Source organism: Corythoichthys intestinalis, chromosome 1 (genome assembly GCF_030265065.1).
Source record: "Corythoichthys intestinalis isolate RoL2023-P3 chromosome 1, ASM3026506v1, whole genome shotgun sequence".
Taxonomy (NCBI): Eukaryota; Metazoa; Chordata; class Actinopteri; order Syngnathiformes; family Syngnathidae; genus Corythoichthys; species Corythoichthys intestinalis.
In genome coordinates this window covers 44,843,417-44,866,607 of record NC_080395.1, presented here as the reverse complement: position 1 = coordinate 44,866,607, position 23,191 = coordinate 44,843,417, and the positions used below count along the sequence as shown (strand labels likewise).

The 23,191-nt window shown below is 40.1% G+C and overlaps 1 protein-coding gene across 13 annotated transcripts in view; it reads right to left on the bottom strand.

Moving 5' to 3' along the window:
• The window catches only part of zfhx3b (zinc finger homeobox 3b), a 533,557-nt gene that overhangs the window by 242,683 nt on the left and 267,683 nt on the right, over positions 1-23,191 (bottom strand). For 7 of the 13 annotated variants that reach the window (XM_057852651.1, XM_057852735.1, XM_057852978.1 and 4 more), the window contains 2 exons: positions 19,084-19,174; positions 18,931-18,985 (listed from right to left, as the gene is read on the bottom strand). The exons of 3 other annotated variants lie outside the window; for them this stretch is intronic. The gene's annotated coding sequence lies outside the window, so the exon portion shown is untranslated. The remainder of the gene's footprint in view (positions 1-18,930; positions 18,986-19,083; positions 19,175-23,191) is intronic. 3 more of the 13 variants (XM_057853147.1, XM_057853062.1, XM_057852818.1) reach the window with 1 other exon arrangement.

Below are 23,191 nucleotides of genomic sequence, written 5' to 3'. Positions count from 1 at the left end.
AAAACATCAGCTGAGCCTGTTGTGCACCGACAAGGGAAGACGGCACTCTGAAGAACAAACCTTTGAAAAGTCAAAACCATTTCGTTTTTATTTTTTTGAAGGGGGTGGGCATGGCAGCTACACTTCACTGCAGTGCGGAAAAGTCGAGTTTGAAAAGCCCTTATTCGTACAATCTTCTTTAGACAAACCGCATAAATGCTGTATACATTGTTTTTTGAAAAGGCATATGGTGGGAAGGGAGAGCAAGAGATGCAGACAAAACACATTGTAAGACCACCATGGCAAGATTTTCTTGCACTCCCCAAACATTTTTCCTTTCCATGTTCTTCCGCCCACATTGAACATGCTTCCCCTCTTCTCCTTTTGGCTGGTCTGGAGGCTAAATCCTTCCCAGACTGGCCTTGAGTGGCCAAGCAGTGGACCAGAGGAGGTTCCCATGCCACTGGTGCTGCAACTGGCGCGCCACCCGGAGGTATTTATAGCAGGCCAGCACCAAAGGCCAGCGAGAGAGGGCATGCTTGTTTTCCTTTCCGTTCCCTAGGCACTCTCCCTGGCCTCACATGTGGGTGTTAAATATATACCCAAATACTGGGAGCAACATACAAGGCTTTTGGTTCCTTGAAAACAGAAGTTAGCTCACGGTGAACAGGGAGCCAAGACGGAGTCCGAACCAGGAAGGAGGCAAGACTTGACTTGTAGTGGATGCGAGGAAAACGATAAAGGAAGGGCAAAGTCCGGCCAAAAGAGGAGTTGGTGGAGCAGGCCTGTTGTTGTGCTCGCCAACATCAAATAATATCTGGATCCAAACACTCGCCTGACTGTCTCCATGTGCTTCTGTCTTTACGCTCTGTGATGTAGCTTTCTCTCGCCAACTCTTTGCACGAGAATCCCGGAGTGGCTTTATTACTATGATGAAACCAGACCCTATAAATACGGAGCACTGTGATGAATATAACAGCAATTATGGGATATGCGATAATTAGATCAGCACAGAAAGAAAAATTCATTGAAGTTGGCAGTTTTTTTGTATTTGGGAATTCCTTTCAACCTTGAGTCCCAATGTATGAAGAATTACATAGGCAACAGCGGTGTACTAATCAGGATGGTCTCGACAGGGGCCTCGTGGGACGTCGTCAGTGATTCTCTACACCGCGGACCCGTCTCACATGCACGGCTTTAATGATGCCTACCCAACAAACAATTAAAAAAAGTGGACCCTCAAAAATGAACATGCAGGGACGTGGAGCACTCCCAAATGGGCCCATCAACAAGCGTGGCTCATCAGCTTTTAACCTCGTCAGCAGCTTGCCAACTCGCTCGAGTCCTAAGACTGGGGCCTTCCCGCTGGATGATTGCGTCAGAAAGATTCCATAGCCACAGCCTCTGTTTTTTCATACTTGTGGGAAAATCGCAGTTCATGTTTCCTTGGATGCTTCACACATTCCTCACCCTGTCTTCACATTGCAGGGCCCCTGAGACTGGGTAGGGCCAAAGGCGCTCAGAGGGAGGTGCTCGGCAGATAAGAGGTGGGGCCAAATGAAAATAATAGCCATTTATATTGTTTATTTAGAACCGAGTTGCTAAGCGATGTGAACTCAAAAAAGGCACTAATTACATTTCCCAGAGTCTGATGAGTTTAACAGAGCACGGTCAGAATTTTCCAGACCATTTAACATCTCCGGACACAGGTGGGAATCATAGATAACAGAACATCTGGAAGTCACAAAAATACATCTGTAGGGTGTAATACAAGCAATGCACAAGTCGCCACTTACTATAACAAATGACAACCAAAAGTCACAGGTTTTACCTTTAAAATACAGAGCCATCTTTGAACACCATTCCAGATATTTGGGAAGATGTTCATCAGGCATATATATCAGTCTGCTTAGTATTCCAAAAGTAGACTGAATCACAGCACGTGCAAAAGCCATCTAAGACAAAGATTCATCTTCATTTACCTGTAGTCACACATACACACAAATCCAATGAACTTGGCCATATTCAAGTTTGGTCTCATCCCAAATTCCTGACTTCCAAATTTCAAGACAAAGGTGATTAAGGCTGATTTATTCATGCGTCAGTGTAAGATGAAGGGAGCAGGACAGAGCAGCAAAGCAATTAATTCAGATGCTGAAAACATTATTAATGGTAATGTTTAAAACATCAAAGCACAGACTTGCAGAGACAAGGCATCCAGACTCTGACAAGATGGAACAGATGAGCTCACTTGAGTCAGTCAAGGTGAGGCACGGGAGAAAATGTAATTTGTCTCTCCACTGATTTTCATTAAGACTTCCTGGAGAAGCTGTTGTTCAAGCACTAGGTCGAGTTCAAGAATAGCCTCTCTTCACCCTCATTGGCTTCTAGATGAAGGAAATGTATCATCGATCAATAAAACAATCAATCAGACGATGAATCATTGCCTCTTGCATGGTTCTTAATTCATCTTTTTGAATGTTGGAAATTTCAATGCATCCAAGACTCCTCGCTGTTCTAAATCCACAAAACGCAAGTCCACAAATGCATGATGGATGTGCTTGATGTGGAGGAACTTTCACAAAACCCTCATTTCAACCCCATCAAACCCCTTGAGATGAACTACAACAACAGATGTGTCTCAATTTAGAGGACGCAATGTTCAGAGCACGTGGCTAACAAAGTCTGAAGGCCTTTTCACACAGTGTTTAGCACAGCACAGTGTTCCTTCAACCAACCCATTCATTCTGTATGTGCTGCCTCTGTGACGGCAAATGTGTCCATATCGAAAAACGCTGAATTGGGATGGAAACGCTGTGACGACAGATGCAGTATCCAAAAGAAAAAGTGATGGCAGAGCAATTTCAGTGTGATAATAACTGGATAATTTAACAGAGTTGCACATTAGACATGAAGAAAATTGGGAGGAAAAAAACAACACAAGTGTGGTTTCCCATTGTCCAAAGAATTGGGACATAAAACGTGATATATGAAGTGATAAAAAAAATAAAATAAAATGGAGAAAAATGAAACAACATGTATCATTCGTTCATTCCATATCTGTTTTCGAAGCAAAAATCGAAAAACAGATTACAATTTATTTAATTTCTCGTTTTCAAATCCCAAATCGGAAAATGGGTAACAACTTGTAATTTAGTTTCTCGTTTTAGAATAAAAAATCGGGTAACTACTTGTTATTTCGTTTCTTGTTTTCAAAGAAAAAATATCAATGAATCATTCGTTCATTCCATATCTGTTTTAAAATCCAAAATCACAAAATGGATAACAACTTATTTCATTTCTCGTTTTCTAAATCAAAAGTCGGAAAACAAATAACAGCATGTTTGTCTCTGACTTAATTTTTGTTTTGAAATTTTAAAAAATGAATATTAGGGAATGGAATTATCATGGTATTTTTGTTCTATTTGTTTTTGGTTTTTATGATCTCCGATGTATAGTGTAGTGACCACTCTCTACTGGGTAATTCCATTGATGGGTCAATCGAACAGCACGACAGCTTAAGTTTTACATTTATTGTTATTTAACGTTTTTGTCAAGGATGGCGGACGTGTACGTGCTATTTAAAGAGGGGAAAACGCTGTTTTCTAACAGCAAACTCGTATCAGTGTATTAAAAACTTCCGTATCACCACATCCAAAAAGTCGACAGATATGGAATGAACAAATAATACACTAATATTTTTTATTTGAAAACGAAAAATGAAATATCAAGTTGTTATCCATTTTCCGATTTGGATTCTAAAATAGATATGGAATGTGTCATTCCTCGAGTTAAGTCCTGTCAAGTTTGTGCCATAATGTGTCTTGTCATTGTGATTACTTTTAGATTACACCTGTTGTGCCCTGCTCCTTGTGTGTTGAGCAATCTGCTTCCTCTTGTGTCGCCCACCTGTGCCCCATTGTCTCGTAACTTGTCTGTGTATTTAAGCTCCCAGTATCTGTTCAGTCCTTGTCTGTCGCTTGTTGTCCATCCAGTGTTGATTTTAGCATCCAGCCCCCGTGTTCTTGTTCTCCTAATAAGTAAGTTTTCACCCAGCCTTTTGTTTACTTCTTGAGTTTGGCTGTACTTCGGATTTTTGTACTTTTGTTTGTACTTTTTGTCACTAATGTTAATAAAGATGCACCGATACTGATACTAGTATCGGCAGGGGGCGCCGATCCAGCCCGAAATGGTGGTATCGGTATCATTATAACATTTGACCGCAGCCCTTTTTTCCTCCTGGCGCTCACTACACTCCGTCTCTGTGTTGTGTGATGACACATGAACACCAAGCAGCTATCGCTATTGGCCTGCTCCAGACCAATGAGAGCGGGCCAATAGCCACTCCTAACCAATGAAAAGGCCGCTTTTTCATATGGATGAAAAACAAACCAGGAGAAATGGCGGCGGTCGGGAAGTATTTCAAAATAGAAATCCTGTCGATTAAAATCAATGGCTGCATGCAAGATTTGTGGCCTGAAAGTTTCCAGATGTGGAGTTAACACGAGCAATTTCAATACCTCGTACCTGATAAAACATTTGAAGACGAAATGTGAACGAACACAACGAGTTTGAGCCTGCAAGAACAGGATTGCTATCCAGAGGAAGGGCGCTGGATCAGAGCAACAATCTCTGGTCAGTTCACTACGTCTACTTTACTTTTATTGTGTTTTACTGAAAGAAATGCCGCAGTAATTTGGTAACTGTTTCCAAAGTAAGGTTGCCACCTTTCAGAAATAGAAATAAGGGACTCCCCCCTCCCGAAATAAAGGAGGCTAATAGAGAGACGGGATGCTGTGGTCAATTATTATTACTTATAATTGTTAGCGTCCGCAAATGCGGAAACAAAGTTGGAACTCGAAGCAGACAACAAGCGGGGGATACATACAAGGGTTTAATGATTGCAAACAAAAAAATAACACGCGATCGCCGGATAGAAGAAATAACAAAAGGACCCCGTGACAGCAGGTCAACGGAACTCAATACTACAAACTCGAAGGTTAACTAAGACGATAGACAGCAAGCCAAAAAGCCAAAATAAAAACACTAACATACCTGCACATGGTAGAGATTACAAACGAGAGCAGCACGCTAACAGAAAAAAACCCAACGCAGGGCATAACAAGCAAATGTAGCGAGACTCTAGTGCGAGATGTCAAATGACGATCAGCAAGGCAAATATCTTTGAGACCACCCGTGCTTAAATGCTGCGCTGATGAGCCTGCATTGGATTCAGGTGCGACGTCAGGAACGCCCCCACTACCAGCCCAGCAACAAAACACAATCCTACCAGCAGCAGAATGTGACAATAATTTCACGAAAGTTGCACTGTTTGGCCTTTGAGAGGTTTAAAAAAAGTTTATTCAGTTCATTCAGAGTTACTTTCTTATTGTTGGGCTAGTATTATACATGTTTTATTAATTTCACAAATGTAGCACTATTTTGGCCTTTGAGAGCCAAAGGTTTATTCAACTATTGTCTACTAGGGTTTAGTAGACTATTCACATTGTACTAGTCTTTTTCCTATTTTGCAAAGGTAAGCAACAGCCTGACAAAGCCTTGATAGAATGATTTCACATCCAATTATGTAGCTTTTTGAAAAAAAATAAATAAATAAATAAAAAAAAAATATATATATATATATATATAATCGGTATGGTATCGGCCGATACTGCACAGCCAGGTATCTGTATCATCGTGACATTGGTGATTTACACCCTTAATAACGGCATGTTTTTTACTACAAATGAATGTGTCAGTGTTGCTATGACCATTTTTAACACAACAGAAAATATTCTAAACATACTAAAAATTCCTGCAGAGTTGAGGCTTTTTATTTGAGGATGGGATCAGAGTCCTCCAATTCTGCTTTCTATATATATATGAGCGTTAGTCAGATGTCCCAATACTTTTGTTGACAGTGTATTTTGACGAAACTCTCTATACTTTTTCATTGATAGACGGTTGTCATGTCATGTGATAATTAGAGACTCTTCTGATGTACTGAAGCATTCAACACCAGAGTGAATGCAGGACATACAGGACAGCAGAGGACACTCAATAATGACTGATGGGGTAAATGAAGAGCCCCTCCCCTGCCTGTGTGGACTCCTCACAGTAGCTTTGGGCAAAGGTATAACGCTGCTCTCACTTTGTCATCTTCATTTACCCCCTACCATCAGACCAATTGAACCAGTGGGTCTGGGGGATGCCACATTGATATTCACAACACATCTTCATCCCCCAGCCATAACCATCCCACTGGAAAAATTATTTCATTACATATATTATGCAGTCAGTGCGAGGGAGTTGGTGGTCGTGCGGCGTGTAGGCACGTGGGTGAGCTCAGACGCTTTGCTCTATGTATGCAGTACATGTCTGTGGCAAGTGTATAAAAGTAGTTTTTAAGAGTGTGTAAAAAGATATATAATGCTTCAGGGGCCTAACGTTAATGGTACTTAGTTTACTTTGTTAGAAGGAGTGAAGACAAAATATATCCTTAATGCTTAGTGTCAATGTTATAAAAGTGATGTAGATGTGTTTTTATTTTACTGCTGAACTTTCCAACAGAGTTCCCTTGACATTCTATGTACAATGTGTCATACAGAGTAGAAAATAAATAACATGCCATCCATCACATGCCAGTGGCCTTGCATATTTTGGCGGCTTAACACTGGACGCTCTTGTTTGATTTGAACTGGAATCAATTTGGAAACGAAACCATTTCACCTCTGATTAAGCACTGCTCGCTCTGTGCTGTGGCATGCTGACCTTTCCGGTCCGTCTTGTGCTGGCAGGAGGGGGCGGTCAGCTGGGTGATATGCTCGGCTAATTAGTCTGACTGACGTGAAAGGGCGGGGCTTGAGAGTAGCTTGAAGTTGAACCCTTAGCCATTTGATGAGTCCTGACCATATCTCCCCAAGTAAATCCAAAACAATCGGATTTTAATGGCTAATTATACATAAAAACATGTGTCACAAGGAAGTACATTCTTGGCATGGTGCATAACCTTTATCCAAGAGTAAAATTCATGTGGTTTTTAAGAATAACTGTGTAAATTCTTACTTATCCAGGTCAAGAAAAAGGTTGAATTATGGACCTGGACTCTTGGTTGTCGAAGACATTTCACCTTTTACCCTTTACGGAGCACTCATTTAACTCATTGGCTACCATTGATGGTGTTAGAAATGCAATCCATTTTGAATGGCCATCATTGGCAGTGAAAGATGATCATTCAATGCTGGCCATCCCAGTTAAAATGGATGGATGTCCGTCACTGTCAGTGGAAGATAGTCTGTTAAATACTTTGCCAAAAAACATTGACAAATCTAGAATGTTACTGGGGATTATAACTTGAGAGCATTTAAGTTTTTATTCATTTTGATTTGATTTTTTTCAATTAACATTTTCAAATTTATACGTTCATTTATTCAAACAAAAAATACAAACATAAAGATTGATCTTTAAAAATAATAATAATTATAATTGAGACCATACGTGTACACCAAAATGTTAATATTATGGCCAATATGACCCAAAAAGGTCTTTATGGGATTTTTTTTTTATTACCCCAAGTAACTGGTACTGTTTTATTTTCATTTTGAAAAACAGATTTGAAGGAAAAAAAAAAAAAAAAAAAAAAAAAAAACGACAAGAATATTTAACCCCCTCCAAAAAGTCACTTGTAAATTAATGAAGAAATAAATGTATACATAAATGAATAAACAATACTGAATGTACTAGAATTTAAAGCACTCAGTCTTCTCCCCACTGCTTTAGGTTGCCGAATGATTGACATGTTGATACCTTTCTGTTTATATGATTTTAACGATTTGTATCCTATGAGGAGCAGCCACCGGTACCCTCATTTTCTCTGAAAATAAATGGATGAGAAATGAAATGTAATGATTTGGTGTTCTCCTGCACAATTCACCAGAAGTCCCGGTAGAACCGAACCTAACCGTCAGATCAAGTGAATTCCTCTCCTCTTCTATTTGCACTCGTTTGGCTGCGGGGGGGAAACATGCTCCACTCTGACCTGGGGGCACTCATCCAATCAGCTCGCTATCTGCTGCAAAGGCCTCCATAATAGTGACATTTTTCCACATCATCAATAAAGTGGTGAAAGCCACCCTCTACCCACTACTTGACCGTTTAACTTCCCTGTGAAAAGGCCCTTTCTTCGCGTCCGTCTCCATGTCTGTCTGAAATCAATAACAGCAGAGCAATGGAAAGAGGACGATCCAGAGGCTGCGTTAACTGTTGCACTGCCTCCTTTGATTGTGCAAAAAGAAGCTCTGGTGTGTCTCATTCACACAGCAGCGGGAGAACCCCTCTTCTTGTTTACAGATATACACGGTTGTGACAAAAGTGACATATACATTAACAGATGCAAACTGTCAACTCTTTAACGATCATTGCTTGCCAGGATTCATTTAGCCACAGCAGTCACACATCAGCACACGTCTGTAGTGACTGACATAATGGCATCAGAGTGAGAACAAAATGTCTTCCAATGCAGAATGAGAGAGATGGGTTACATCGAGGCCCTCGCCGAAATGAGCGTGGAGCTTTGTTTGGTTATGCTGTCTGAGCTGAAATTGATTTCTGCTGGAAGCATGCACCAAAGAGTCCCTGCATTCATATGAAATGAATAGCATGCACTCACACAGATGGGAAAGGCAGGTGGAGGAAGGAGCAGGAGGTGAAAAAATGAAGAGGGAAATGATGGCTAGTGTTCAAAATGAATATACAAATAAAAAATAGGTGCGTTGGGAATAGATGAAAGTCAGGCACGTACAGCATGTCCATGTGGCATTAAAAAAACATGGACGAGTGTCAGCTAAAAAGACCCTGGGAGAAGTGGTGGAAGAGAGAAATACACACAACTCTCCCAACAGCAAACAACATGACAATGGACTCAGCTCCTTCACAGCATGCTATGGTATTGAATGGCCTTTGGTGTAATTACAACTTTATTGTTTGAAGGAACTAGAAATATTTCAAGGCACTTTTCCAGTTGTCCATCATAGTCTGCAGTTGGCAAAATAGTGAGTGTTTATTCGCAATCTTCTAATCTGTGTATAATTACATAATCCAACACTTTGGTCATTCAGCAAAGTGTTAAAACAATATGGTGCTGTACCTGGGTATCTGCATGTGAAGGAAAAAAGGGGTGTTAACAAAATGGTCTCAGACAAAAACAAACAATTCTAGTCGGTCTTATGGTGGACAGATGTTCAGTTATCCTGTTCAGTAAGCGCTGGACCAGGAGAGCAAGTTACATCATGTCAAAAGTTACACTGTTATTATCTCCTCTGTGTAAAGTATCGTAATAAACAATTTCATCACTGAAAAGTTATTAGCACCTCCCAATTAGGGTCAAGCTAGTGCAAAAAAAAAACAACATATACTGTATATATGCCACGTCCTCTTAAGGAGTCATGTTTTTATTTATAAGAATCCTTGTTCTACAACTCATCTTAAAAAAATTTCTAAGCGCTTCCATTGATAGTTTAATGTTTTCTGTGCCTTTGTGGAGCACTTTAAATCTCTTTGTTACAACCCAGTGATGACACACTTTGACATTTATTGACTAGAGAGTAACACCAAGAATGTCATTCAACACTGTCTGGCATCTACGTTTTAGCTATATGAAGCTTGGACATTGTCACACCTCGGTAGTCTTGTTAATGTTTTGTGTTGGTTCATGTCAGATTCTTTTATTTTGGTATTAGCGTTCCTCCTTGCTTTAACTATACTTCCTGCTCTTGCCAATCAGGCTGATCGTGTCCACCTGTGACCCTCTGTGTAAATAGTCATTGTCGGTTTGTCTGCTATCCTGCCACGTCCTACGCCACATCCTTGTGTAAGCCCTTTTTGACCATAATTGATGTTTTTGAACAAATGCCTTTTGTTTTTGTGGATTTGACTCAGTTGATTGGTGTCCAGTAGTGATGGTGAGATGAAGCCTCATGAGGCATTGCACCACTTGAGCCAATTGGTTCGAGAAAGGGTTCATTTCTCGGAGCTTCATGTGTACACGGACCACCTACTGGCTAAGTGTATCATCACAGTCATTTGTCTCCCAACCACATGAGTGAGGCAGTACCCCCTGAATCAAAAATAAAAAAAATAAATGAATAAAAAAAGGACCTATACATATGAGACAAAAAACGCACACATCGACATAATCAGCACCTCAGTCATAAAAATATATGATATGATGTCTCCTGTAGGTCAGCAGTGCCAAGCAGCGCCCCAAAAATCAACGTACAACAAATTAATACATATAAACGTATGAACTTTTGAGTCCAGTAAGAGGAGTGGCCACATGGCGACATACAGTCACAGTCATACGTCACTCATGAACTTAAACCTACAATATACAGTATGTATATATATTTTAATGTAGTCTGTGTATGTATGAAAATAATTTCATAAATGACATTATCATAATGTGGCAGGTTGTGCAATGTTACTTTTTCTGTTAATGACATGTGCGAATGTAGCCGGTGTTGCATGGATCCGGGCCGTGCGCGGCAATCCGTAGCCTTACCCAGGACAGAACTCGAACCCACTCGCACGACGCGTCCAGCACGGCAGGCGGATGCTCTGACCACCAACCCAAAAGCCCGGGCTACCCCGTTTGCCTGCCAGCGCACCCACATGAGGAAAGGGAGGTTTCGACACAACGGACTTGCGTGAACCCGTCACACGTAATCAGAGAGAACACGAAACGCTTTCGCGTAACATGAAAAAGGTTACTGATTATGCTTGTGCAATTTGGACATTGATGTAGCGACAGGATGGTGGAGATTTTCATTCTGTTTTATTTAAAAAATATTTCTTTTCCATAGAGAGAAAGTCCTCTTTCTTGCTGGCTTTATACTAGTATCAGCTGCTGTACCCTTCTCTCAACTCACTTCAACTTTTCACTCTCCAAACCACCTCCAAATTATCCAAACTCTTACCTGATCACAACACTCCTTCTAACACCCACATTTTGAATGCAGCCAGAGGTGTTGATAGACTGTAGCGAGCTGTCAAACCGCGCAGCAAATCTAAAGCACTCTCTGAAGCAAACACGTGGTACAGCTGGGCAGCGAGGCTTTGGACGTCATCATTTTCAGAACCTCCCCTAAATGAAGCGAGCCTCAGTACGCGCTTCGCGGAAAAGTCCCTTCATTACTCGACACACGCTTCGAAGGCTCGGCGCACCTCATGACATCACTAGTGTCCAGCTGTTGCTGTGATTTTCGCTATCTTCCTTTTTTTTTTAACCTTATCAACTGGTAAAAAAAAACAAAAAAACTTTTGTTTGAACTGAACTGTTTCAGCATTTGGGTCCTTTGGTACATCTGTGTCAGACATGAGAAATGTGAGGGATATTGTCAGAATGTGACCGAATGGGATGAAACCTACTGGCATCCTTGGTAAATCCCAGGCAAAAATGCAGTACACTGTTGATCCTGGTGTGGCCTGTAATACATATTGTGATAGCAAAACTTCAAGTGGCCTTATAAGGTGCCACAAGCCAATGTTCACAAAAGGTATGGGATGTCTGAATTGGCTAATACATTTCCTGCATAGCCTTCTTCATCATGTTCACATGCTAACATAAGACAAAGATCACACCTGACGATTGATCATCAGTATTTCACAGTTGAGAAGCTTCAGACAGGATGTTCACCAAGGGTTGTGGCCACTGAGCTTATTGTGTCATCAGCAGGTCGCACAAGAGAGAGTAGAAGAGTCACATAATGGCATACAAGTGCATATCCTTGAAATGTTCTAGTGGATTAAAAAAAATTCAATTCTACTGCTTAGGAAAAGGTTACTGTTCAAAAAGTACTGAAATGAGACAACACGTTCAAACAGCTACCTGTATTCAGGGTCTTAGACACTGGCTACTGGGTGAACTGACTTTGAATATGTTGTCTGTCTCTCCATTCTTATACATGGATAATGAAATTGTCTATCATTATACAGACCTGTGTGTGTTCTAACAGGCTGCTAATTTTGCCCAATGAGTCATTTTGTTTTGTAGCAACATGCAAGACAACTATTCATGGATTGATCCCTGTTGGAAACAGGCACATGCTGGGTTAATGGTTCTCCTTTGGCCCCACTCTGACATTCATGGTTTTGGGGAGATTGTATTAAACGACACGTGCTAGCAAGCTGGTGTTTTCCTGCTAAAAGAGGCAAGCCAGCGTGAATTAAATCATCGTTAAGAGCTGCCTGCAGGGTTGCTAATTTATGCAAATTAATTTCCCTTAGCCTAGTGAATGGAGGGGAAGCGGGTGCCAACGCTTGGCCAGCAGTCAACACGGGGCGGTGCTCTGCTTTGGTGGTCCGGGAAGTTTTGCAGAGTGAGCCAGGGACCAGTGTGCCAAACCACGGTGACCAAGACTCCACACGGCGTACCAGCCCTCTTCTCGGCACCGCTGGCAGCCAATCGGGGCGGCGGTGGCTCTCTCGCCGAAGAATAACATGGCACGCTGGCCCTCTCGCCGCCCCGCCTCTCTGCTGCACCGTGACTGCCCAGAAGGATTTTCTAAACATTTTGCCAGGGGATCAATACCTGTATTGATCAACCATTGTGAGAGTGATCCGTCTAAAACCCAGAGCAGCCTGGGAGCTGGGAGGAGCGAAAGAGAGAGGCTGCAGAGAGGATGGAGAAAGAGAGTCCGCAGCCACAGCGAAAGGGAGAAGAGGTACAAGGAAGAAGAGGGGGAATCCTAGCGAGCGACGGACGCAGAGCCAAGCAGGTTGGGATGCCATGTCCGGACTATGCTGCCGGGCCACTGGGATTGGGCTACAACCTATGGTAATTGCTTACTCATTAAGCGCGCGAGGGTGACTAATGACTACTGCGCAAAGTAATCGGCTAAGTAATAGATGGCGCGATAATGCTAAGAAATTCATGCTTTGTGTTAAAAATGGCGGTCCACTCAACACCTGAGGTCACTAATGCTTCTAATGCTCCTGGCCTGTTCTGACGCACTCTCAGGTAAAGTGTTGCATGTGTGTGGTGGGCATGATTGCACGAGGCAAGAAGGACATTAGCTCAAAAAAGCTAAGGTCAGGAGCCATTTATCGCTCCTAAAACTGACAAAACCACAGCAATTGATTTATCTACTGTTCTTCTAACACTCTTTGTGTCTTGTGTAGAGAAACTCATCGATCAGCTCTCGGTCTCTCAAACCCAATTTGGAAACAAGAGGCCCAACATTTTGAGCTCACATGCTGAACTGCAACAATTACACCTGAAATGGAAATTTGGGAGAGAAAATCATGGATCTGGTGAAAAGGAATAGCCTGAATCCTGGATACAAAAGTGCTTCTCTTCAGGTGTCTTATCAAACTTTGATTTTTACCTCAAGCAAGCAAGTCACCATGTTTTGGGATTTTCACGGATGCACCCAAAATGGAATATACAGTAGAGATATTCATCCACTTCCGCTTTTGTGGGAAATGTTTTGTCTTTTTGGCAATATAAGTGGACTGGCCAACAAAAGCGAAGAGCATTCAATGAAAGGCCTTGAGCTGTGCTGCACCTGAAGGAAGGTTACCAAAACCCTTTGGGAGCCCTCCCACCAGCCCCAAATGCTAAAGCGAAATCAAGTTTGTATTGATTGGTTTTAAATGCAATGTCCTTGTGCATAATTGAGGACGTGAGCGAGACTACATTCCAAGCTGCCCGAAAATTATTGGAAGACCTTGCCATTTGCGACTGTGGTTTAGAAAAAACTCATGTAAAGAAGATTTGGAAAGGAAATAAAAAATGTTATCCGTCAAGGACATTATAAACATACCGTAAAGTTTGCAATTTGGTTTATTTATTATTTGATCATGTGTTTTCTCATGATATGGTTCATGATGTCATACCGTTTTAGCGCATGTTTAACTCATTCACTCCCAGCCATTTTCACCGGAGCAAGGCCCTTCGCTCCCGGCCATTTTACTGGATTTTGACTGATTTTGCACGGCCCACAAAAAATTCTGTTCTATTGCTATATAAACATGGAACCCACCAAAAGAAAGATTAGACTCTCTTCTTTCAGCAGAAAAAAAAAGTAAGTTCATACGTTATTTCATTCTTTAGAAATCAGCATTAGAAAATAGCTTAGTTTGAGCATTTTTCCAATTTCTGATGAAAAAAACGGAGAAAATGAGCTTTTTGTAAACGCAAAAATTTCAAACATAATTTTGACTTTAACACGGCTATTTTTTGCTTCAGTGTCATCCCAAACATCTGAATAATGTTTTCCTTTTACAAAATAACATGAACAACCAGCCAAATAGAGCTTTTCATAGCAAAGTAACAATTTATTCACACTTACCTAACTGAGAGATGACGTTTGGTGGCTGCGACAGCGGTTAAACTTTTCCCTCATTGCCGACTGTCTCGTAAAGATGGATTTTTTTTTAAGTCTTTTTTTGTGGTGACCACTGTCTCGTTCACCAGGGGAACTTATGTTCCTGGGGGGGAACTGGTTTGGCCGTGCGCGTTTCCGTGCAGGACCCTCGAGCGTGCGGTGGACATGAGCAGCAAGCTGCGGAGGGGCTCTGCTAGCTTCCCTAATAAAGTTGTACTGTTTGAATTGAGTTGTGGGCTCTTAACAAATGCGCTACTGCCCTCCAGTGGCCAGTTTTATTGCTTTAAAATGGGTTTTGAGGGTTGTTTTTTGTTTTGGCGATAGATCGAAAGCTCTAGATGCTTCTTGTACAAAAAAACGCAAAAGACGTATAAATACGTAATCGGGACACTGAAGCATTTGGAAATAGAACGTATTTATACGGTTCCGGGAGCAAATGAGTTAACAGTACGAACATCTGCCTTTCTGCGCTTAATCCATACAAGAATATTTTGAACAACTGAGTACGATGCAGTCCAGTAGTACTGCATTAAAATATTGTAAATATCATAGCCCTAAAATATAGGCATGTGCCGGTATGAGATTTTCACGGTACGATAACCGTGAGCAAAAATACCGCGGTTTCACGGTATCACGGTATTGCAATTATAGCTCCAAAATTTTGAGATGTATGGGTTTAAAAAAAAAAAAAAAAATCCATTGAACAGGATTTTTTTTCAAAACATATTTGCAAATTGGAACATGAATATAATGTGAAAATAAATAAATAAATTAGCAAAAAATAACAAACATTATATAAAATTAAAATAAATAGAACCTAGACTATACCCACAGCCACAGCTCAAGTTGCTCAATATTAGAGTAAGAACAAAATAATTGCTATAAAAAGTAAAAACACTTCTAAATAAAATTAAAAATATATACTGTATGACTTTTTTTTGAGGGGGGAATCTCAAGTGAAGTTTCGCCATTTTCAGCCACTGTGTCAACTCTAGTCTACATGATGCCATGCCTTTGTTAAAAAGAACAAAGAATTCATAAGTTAATAAGTTAGTTAAAAATGTCTAAGTTAGTTTTATAAATTAGTTAAAATGTAAATATTGTTGAGGAAAGGTTTCATCTAAAAAAAAAAAAAAAAAAATTTTAAGGAAAAAAAAAAAAGTGAGGAGTGAGACCTCCTCTCTCAATTAGCGATCTTTGACGCGATTCTTTTTCTTTCCCCCCTGCATTCAAGCTTTTCTCTCACTCAGCGGCTGTGAGACATAAAAGAAGCTGCTCTCCCAGTTTAGCCTAGGCTAACATTCGTCTTTGTAAGTTTTAGTTAGTTTGTATATTGAATTTGAAAGGAAAATGTGTGTTTTGTTTTTGGCGAACTTTTTAATGGAGCTACTGCTATCCTGTTGAACCTAATCACACGTGGAAAAATACAATTGTACAGCGTTTTAAATGTATTTATTTGTATATTTCACCACGATTTGAGAGCTCAATAAATTGAAGAAAAGCACGCCTTGTGTTTGGAGGATTTGTTTTTGGGTTTGCTGGCTGTTTAGTGACACGGCAACAAACGTGAAGGGGTTAGCGGTGCCGCACCAAGCCACTTCGGCTGCATTTTGGCACATGAAAAATAGCGAATACCGTACTAAGGTATGACGGAAAATTTTAGTGGTTTTGAAACCGCGACGTTTTCACACCACGGTAAACCGTGAAACCGGTAACCGGCACATGTCTACTACAATACGACATATGGATTTATTGAATTGGTCATTAGTGTCTATTGTGGTTAGATAGATGCTGTTACTGGAAACCCTGTTTGTTGAAAAATTGTAAAGGTTATCGTTTCACAAATCAATGGTATTGGTCTATCCTTGTATTGCTATTAGAAGTGGTGAAAATAGTAAGAGTCATTTCAGAAGTGTGATAAACTGGTGCCTCTCATTTACCTTGAAGGAGCAGTGTGACATTATGTTGACTCAAGATTGAAAATCTGGGTGTTTTTAAGAGTTAGGTAGGGTACATACATTTAACTTCTTGGCTCCCACTGATGGTAATAGGTGTCCAATCCATTTGAATTGGGAGGGATGACAGTGAATGATCATTCGCTATCAGCCCTCCCAGCATGGTTTGGTTAAAAAAACTATCACTTGCGATTCTTAGGCCTTGGAGGGAGAGTTTGGGGAAATCATTTAATCATTGTTGTTCCCTTTTAATCAGTTTTTTTTTCTTTTCCTGGCGGGGGTTGGGGCTAATGGCAGACTTTGATGATGTGGACTGGTTCAATTTATCAGTGACAACTTCTCTCTCTTTTCTCTCTCACTTTTACATATACTGTATATTTATGAGGAACAAATGAAATTATCAGTTAGTAACTGGTTAATAAAAGTGGATGTCAAGTCTATAAAAAATATTTTTTAAAATAATTATTAATAATTTTTGTATTTTTTTTAGATTATTTTTTATAAAAAAAAATTTGTAATAAATACATTGAATAAAAACATAAATACACTAGTTATGGGCCTCAATAGCATTCTAAATTTTAATTTTAAAAATAAATTTTATATAGTATTTAACCCATTGCATGCCATTGACAACTAGAGATGTCCAGTTGATTCATAGTGGGAGGACTGGTTAGAATGTTCATCTAAGGTGGTTCTGTGTTTATGTTGGTACAAGACTGTATGCTACCATCTCAAATGATTGAGTAAAAGGACATTTGTGATTTTGTGAAAAACTGTTACAATACAATACCGGAAATTGTAAACTCTGAAACTTATCCCCACTATTGTTCTGACTTGTAAAAAGATTAATTTGCTGGTGGATACAATATGTATATTTGACCGAGAGTATTGGTAATTAATTGTTTTGGTTGCAAGTTCAAGATATGAAAAGAATAGTGTCTAGCATAGTTTCCACAGGGAGCACACAGTCTTGATTAATAGAACGGTTAGCATTTTCTGACACTCCTGTTAGGACAATATGCAAAATGGGTTGAATTAAAACGCTAATACAACAATTTCAGTGGTGTGTAATTTGTTTTCTACTCACATCAGGACCTTGCCATAAAATAGCAAGCTTCATTTCAAGGAGATAACGCTATTAAATGCGATCACCTTGCACATTTGATTCATCTGCTTTCAAAAGCCGCCTCTTCTTGTTGACTTTCATCCCCTCTGCTTGATTCTACACTCGAATCAAGCTAACTCTTGGATGGGTGCCAAACAGTAAATGAGCATCTTCATTAAACACATCAGATCCAAATTAGTATTCAATTAACAGGCCAGTCAACCTCAGCTAATCAAGCAATTAGGCCGCGCGTGTTGACAGAAATGCTAACAAAAGCGCACAAGTCCCGTGGGAAAGTGTTGAAACGCTGCAAGGCAGACATGTTGAGAGTGATGCTCGTTCCAGGAAGACGGGAGGAAGATCGGGTAGTGGAAAATACCTTTCAAAGGAATTACATTGACTTCATATCCTGTTTCTCCCAGACATGAAGGATGAATACAGGTACAACTGTGTCTCATCCAGAAATTCCATAATTCTTAATTCACCTGATAGGTTTATTTGTTTGAGCAATTGATTATGCACAAATCTAGTGCCTGTTTTCATTCTGGCCAGAATATATAGCCAAAAACACATTTTTCTGTGGTACAGAAAATGCAAAGATAGCATATCCCAACAGTTTGCATTAATAATGCATTAAAACAGGAAATCCATTATTCCTAAGTCCTGGTTTGTTTAACCCTATATTGCTACATTTCTGGCCCTTATTGTGTTCAATCTGACTTTAGTTATTTTTGTTTCACCACGAGAACGGCATGTAATGCTTAATGTATCATTTATGATACAAATTAGATAACATAATGTATATGTATGTTATTATTATTATTTATTATGTTTAAGGACCACATAAAGGTCCAAATTTTAAAAAATCAGAATTTTGTGTTACTGTTATTTCTGGGGTCAGGCATTTCATTAATAACATTTTTTGAATAGTAAAGAAGGTCGACGAATGTTCTTTTTTTGTTTGTTTTGTTTATCTAAATTAAAAACAGCAAGTTTACTATGCTTGTGAAATATACTGTAAATTCTTTTGTTTGTTGGTATTAAAGTACGAAAGATTAAGGAAGTTGATTTATGAATATTTATATGTAAATTAAAGCACACAATTGTTTATTAAAATTAAGACATGCTAAATACAAATCAACTTTTGTGCTCAACAAACATCTTAACATTTGCTTAACAGTGCTTATCATAATATTACTTTTTGTAAAACAATATTTGCTAAACAGTCATGACTTGACATGATGAGTTGTGAAAACAAATCAGCCCTTTTACCTACTGAAATCCAAGAAAAACCAATCAGAGACGAGGTGTAACAATCATTTGTCTCAGAGTCACTCAACAAAGAAATATGTCAACGTGAGGCCAATTTAAGAGAAAAATGTTTGTATGCTTTGTTTTTAATTGCCAACTTTTCGTGTCTACATGGAGCTCCTGTAGCTTTTGGGTTAATTCCGTGTTTAACTTTCGTTTCAATGGTTTTGTGAGTCTGTTACTAAGTGGCACGCACCTTTTGATCACAGTAGCTTGCAGGCTATTCAAATGACTACTTCACAGAAGGCAACCTATGAAAGAAAGAAACAAACAGCATGTCAAAAAGTCAGACAGACACATAGTATATGTCTGATGTTTTTCTTTCGTTCTTTTTTTATTTTATCCTTACAGTCTAGTGGCCTCTTTTTCTTTTAACTCTCTTTGCCCCGACATCTAAAGGTCTGGTGTCATATGTTTCTTCCAGAGCACAGTGGAGACCCCTATTAATGCAAAGAACAAATGTCGGAACAAGCCCGTCTAATTGTGTCATTACTAATTCATGTTTATTAATGCAGTGATGTAAGATGGCCTCTAAAAGTGGATGAGGCTTGTCTGGAGCCATCACATGAGGCTAAATCTTGGCTGACGAGGTCTGCGGGCAGTATGCTCCGCATATGGTGGCTGTGGGGCATCTGCCGCATGTAGTGACAGTGCCAAGTGGCGTGTGAGTTAAAACACAGGGGTGACGGATGGTGCCGGTGTCTTCTATTGGCCCCGTGCCAGTCCAACCCCCCCTCTGCCCCAGTCCCCAGTGCCCTAGCCCCTCTCTACTCCAGAGCCTCTGGGCAAGTGCTCTGTTATTGTTTTCACTGGTAAGCAATTAGCAGCACTTAAGATGTATTTAGTCATGCTCTAATGTGCGCTGATTAGCTGGGGGCCCAAACAAGCCTCCTTCATCGCGTCACCTTGTCGCAGACTGCGAGGGAATGCGAAGGAGGTTAGGGGAGGGGGACCAAGGTGGAGGATTACATGAGCGCTTGTGAATCAGCGCTATTTTTTTTTTTTTTTTTTAAAGAGATCTTCAGGGGCCTGTTGGCTGAACACAGAGCAAGAGGAAAGGGCAAATACAGCCCAGTTACACTTTTATAGAATGCTTTGTGGAAAAACACCCCTGACGCCCTCCGCGTCCCGGCAGCTCCGTTCGTCATTCGGCCCAAGGGGCTCCGGTGGCCAGTCACGTGACCAGCGGAATGACCTTAAAGGGGAACTAGAAGCCCCACCCACAAGCCGGAGCGCTCTTCGGAGGAGGAGGTTGTTTGGGTGAGTGCATAATGCGAGATGCATATGGCCCTCGGGGTGCCATCAAAAGAAGAAGGGGGGAAGGAAAAAAAAATACACAAGAAACCAGGTCAAAGAGATTATTCACAACCTTCTTAGCAAAGAAATGAAAGACAAAGAAAATGATAAATGATATCATGTTGTTGGTATGTAATGCTTTGGGGGATATCCGCACAATATCCACTAATATGAATTATTTTGATGTCGTACATTTGTTATACATGCCAGAGTATCCTTTATTAAGACATAGAGATTTTGTGATTGGAGTCGCATTAGCTCGGGCTTTATGCCTGACGCTCTCGGCAATTTACTGTACAATTTGCTTTGGTTATTTTGGCTATTTTAGGCTCTTGCCTCTCTATTTCACATTAAAGCATTGGTCAAAAAACCTGCACCATCTACAATTTCCGACACAAACAATCATATGTTTCCCGCATAAAGAATGCGGGAAACATATACTTGGGAAAAGAGCTCAACATTTTTTGAATGGTGCTTTGAGATACAAGTGACATCACACATGAGCGCTGCACGGTGGCAGTGCCTCATCTCACGTCGCAACAATTAGCAGTTTGAAAAATTCCTCATAACAAGGCATCACACTGTTTATTGCCTCGCCCAGTTGAATTTTCCAGACAAACTGGAGAAATCACTCTGGGTCTTTGCTGTGTGGAGATACAGATCTTAGCCCCACCTAGGGTTATCAATAAAATGGACAAACATGCCACATAATGGCATTTAACAAAGTAAATGCCATTAGAAATGAATAGGAAATTTGGACGTTCATGGGCGTCAATGGAAGCACCCTCCATAAGCGACAATTGAATCAGGGATGTTTGGGGGACACGTCCGATTGCTATCTGGTCATTTCCTGTTGATTTGGGGACATTGTTTTTTTTTTACCATTGAAAATGAATGGGGAAAAATTTGGACGTAGGGCATGACAAGTTGTCTTTTACAATACCTACGCTTGTTCAGTAAATAAAGATTATTAATGCAGCTTCATTAAGAAAACGGAGTCTCCATGTGTATCAGTGGCGCCTCCAGAAATTTTTCATAGGGGTGGCCAGATGGGGCCACTTAAAATCTTGGGGTAGCACACCAAAACTAAAAGCCATAAATTCAGGTTTTCATTATATTATTGCAGTAAAAAGGTCAGGGGAAAACTATCAGAAAGACTTTAAGTCTTTCTGATATACTTTGGTGTATTGTGTAATATTTGTTACTAATGATTTAATGTGCATAGTCCAAAACTGTCCAGTCAACATTTTGAGTTCCACAACAATTCTGTTTTATTGGGTTATGTATATATTAGGCATAAGGTGTACACTTAACACAAAATAAATGCATTCATTTGGGATGAAATGCGTGACTGATGTTACAACAATCTAACGATGTACTGGCAAGTGGGGTGGCCAGTGGGGTGGCCAACAAATTTATAGGGGTGGCCATGGCCACCCCTGGCCACCCCCTGGTGGCACCACTGATATGTATCCATATAACTGTGTTAGGTATAAACATATGGAGCAGCACAACGTCACTTGCGGGGAAAAATGTGACGGAAATATTTGCAATTTTAGCTATTTTATTTAATAATGTCATTAGGACGTATTTTTGAGAAAGCAAAATATTATAGAGCACAATTTTTGTCATTGGCTGCCATTAACAGCGATAGACATCCAATCCGTCTCGACTGATTCGGAAAGATCCAGTTCAAATGGACAGGACTTCTATCAACGTCAATAGCATCTAATAAGTTTAAAAAAAGACATTGAAATGGACTTGATTAACATTATCCATTAAATATCTTGCTAAATATGTGTGTTTGGAGTTACAAGCGTGGCTTTGGAACAAATTAAGCTCACATCTCAAGGCATCACAGTAATGTTTTACATAGAATTGAGTCTCAAGCAGCATTAGCGTGTGCTGTTTTTCGCGATCTACTTAAACTAGAAATCTATTTTGCTGTGGTGAATGTTACAATAGCTGTGAGCAGATGGAGGTCAAATGCAGGTTCAACTGCATGTGCGCAGCATATACATATGCATACAAAAAAGCCATCAATCTTTGCAGGTTGGCGGGGTACTCAGAGAAAAGCGAAGAATGAAAAAAAATTGCTGATGCAAGATATTATCAGCAACATTTTTGCATCTCGTGCTGACTGTTAGATGCTCTGTAATCGAGGCACAACTGTGCACTTCCTCACTGAACCATTGCCTAAAATCGCGGCACAGTCTCCAGAAATGGTGCCATAAAAGAAATACCACTGTTTGTTTTATCTTAGAAAAGGGACGTGTGACGCTCAAAACCAATCAAAATCTTACAGGCTAACCCTTGACCTTTTTCCATCTCAATATGACGAGCATTATCTGGCAGAAAATTAGAAGTGTCTTGCTTTTGTTTGCAGGCGGAAGCAGGCACGGATTACTTCAAGATAATACGCCATGGCGTTTGCTACAAAGGACGCGGAGTGCTTTTATACAAAGGAGGAAAAACTCCTACGTCATATGACTGCACCCATGCACATACATCTAAAAAGATTTCTCTTGATTATTCAGGACTGCTGTGTCTCTAACATGGTGAACCATTTGTTGGACAAGCGGGTCAAAATTCAAATGTTATGACTATATCACATTCATTTTGTCCGTCTGCATTGGTAAATGACTCACTGTTGGCATTCCAAACACGAGTAATGAAAGCGATAATATTGTGGTAGTTAACACAGTCGTGATGGGATGAATGTGAATGGGGCAGATGGAGGGATAAGGTGACATCTATTGTGGGTGACACAAGTCGAGCCTCGTAGCATTAAAATACTGTAGCATTATGATCTAAAAAAGGGGTGTGCATTTGATTAATGGATTTTCAATGCAATAAAATCATAAAATTTAACCAAAATAATATATCTGCATTCATGTATAAAATTGAAAAAATATAGGCTATACATATTCTAAAAGGAATGCATACACAAACACCGTCACAAAATCAATGCTTCCAAATAATTTTCTGTTAGCACCCTCAAGCATTAGGGAAATTATTTTGTGACTATAAATGGTATCATGTGTCTATAAATTTGTTATTAGTAGTGTAAGAATGCTATTAGTAAGAATAAATGCAATATTATGGCTGTTTTCGCAGGAAAAACTAAAGCGGCTTATGAGCGTCACTGTCTGCGACCAACA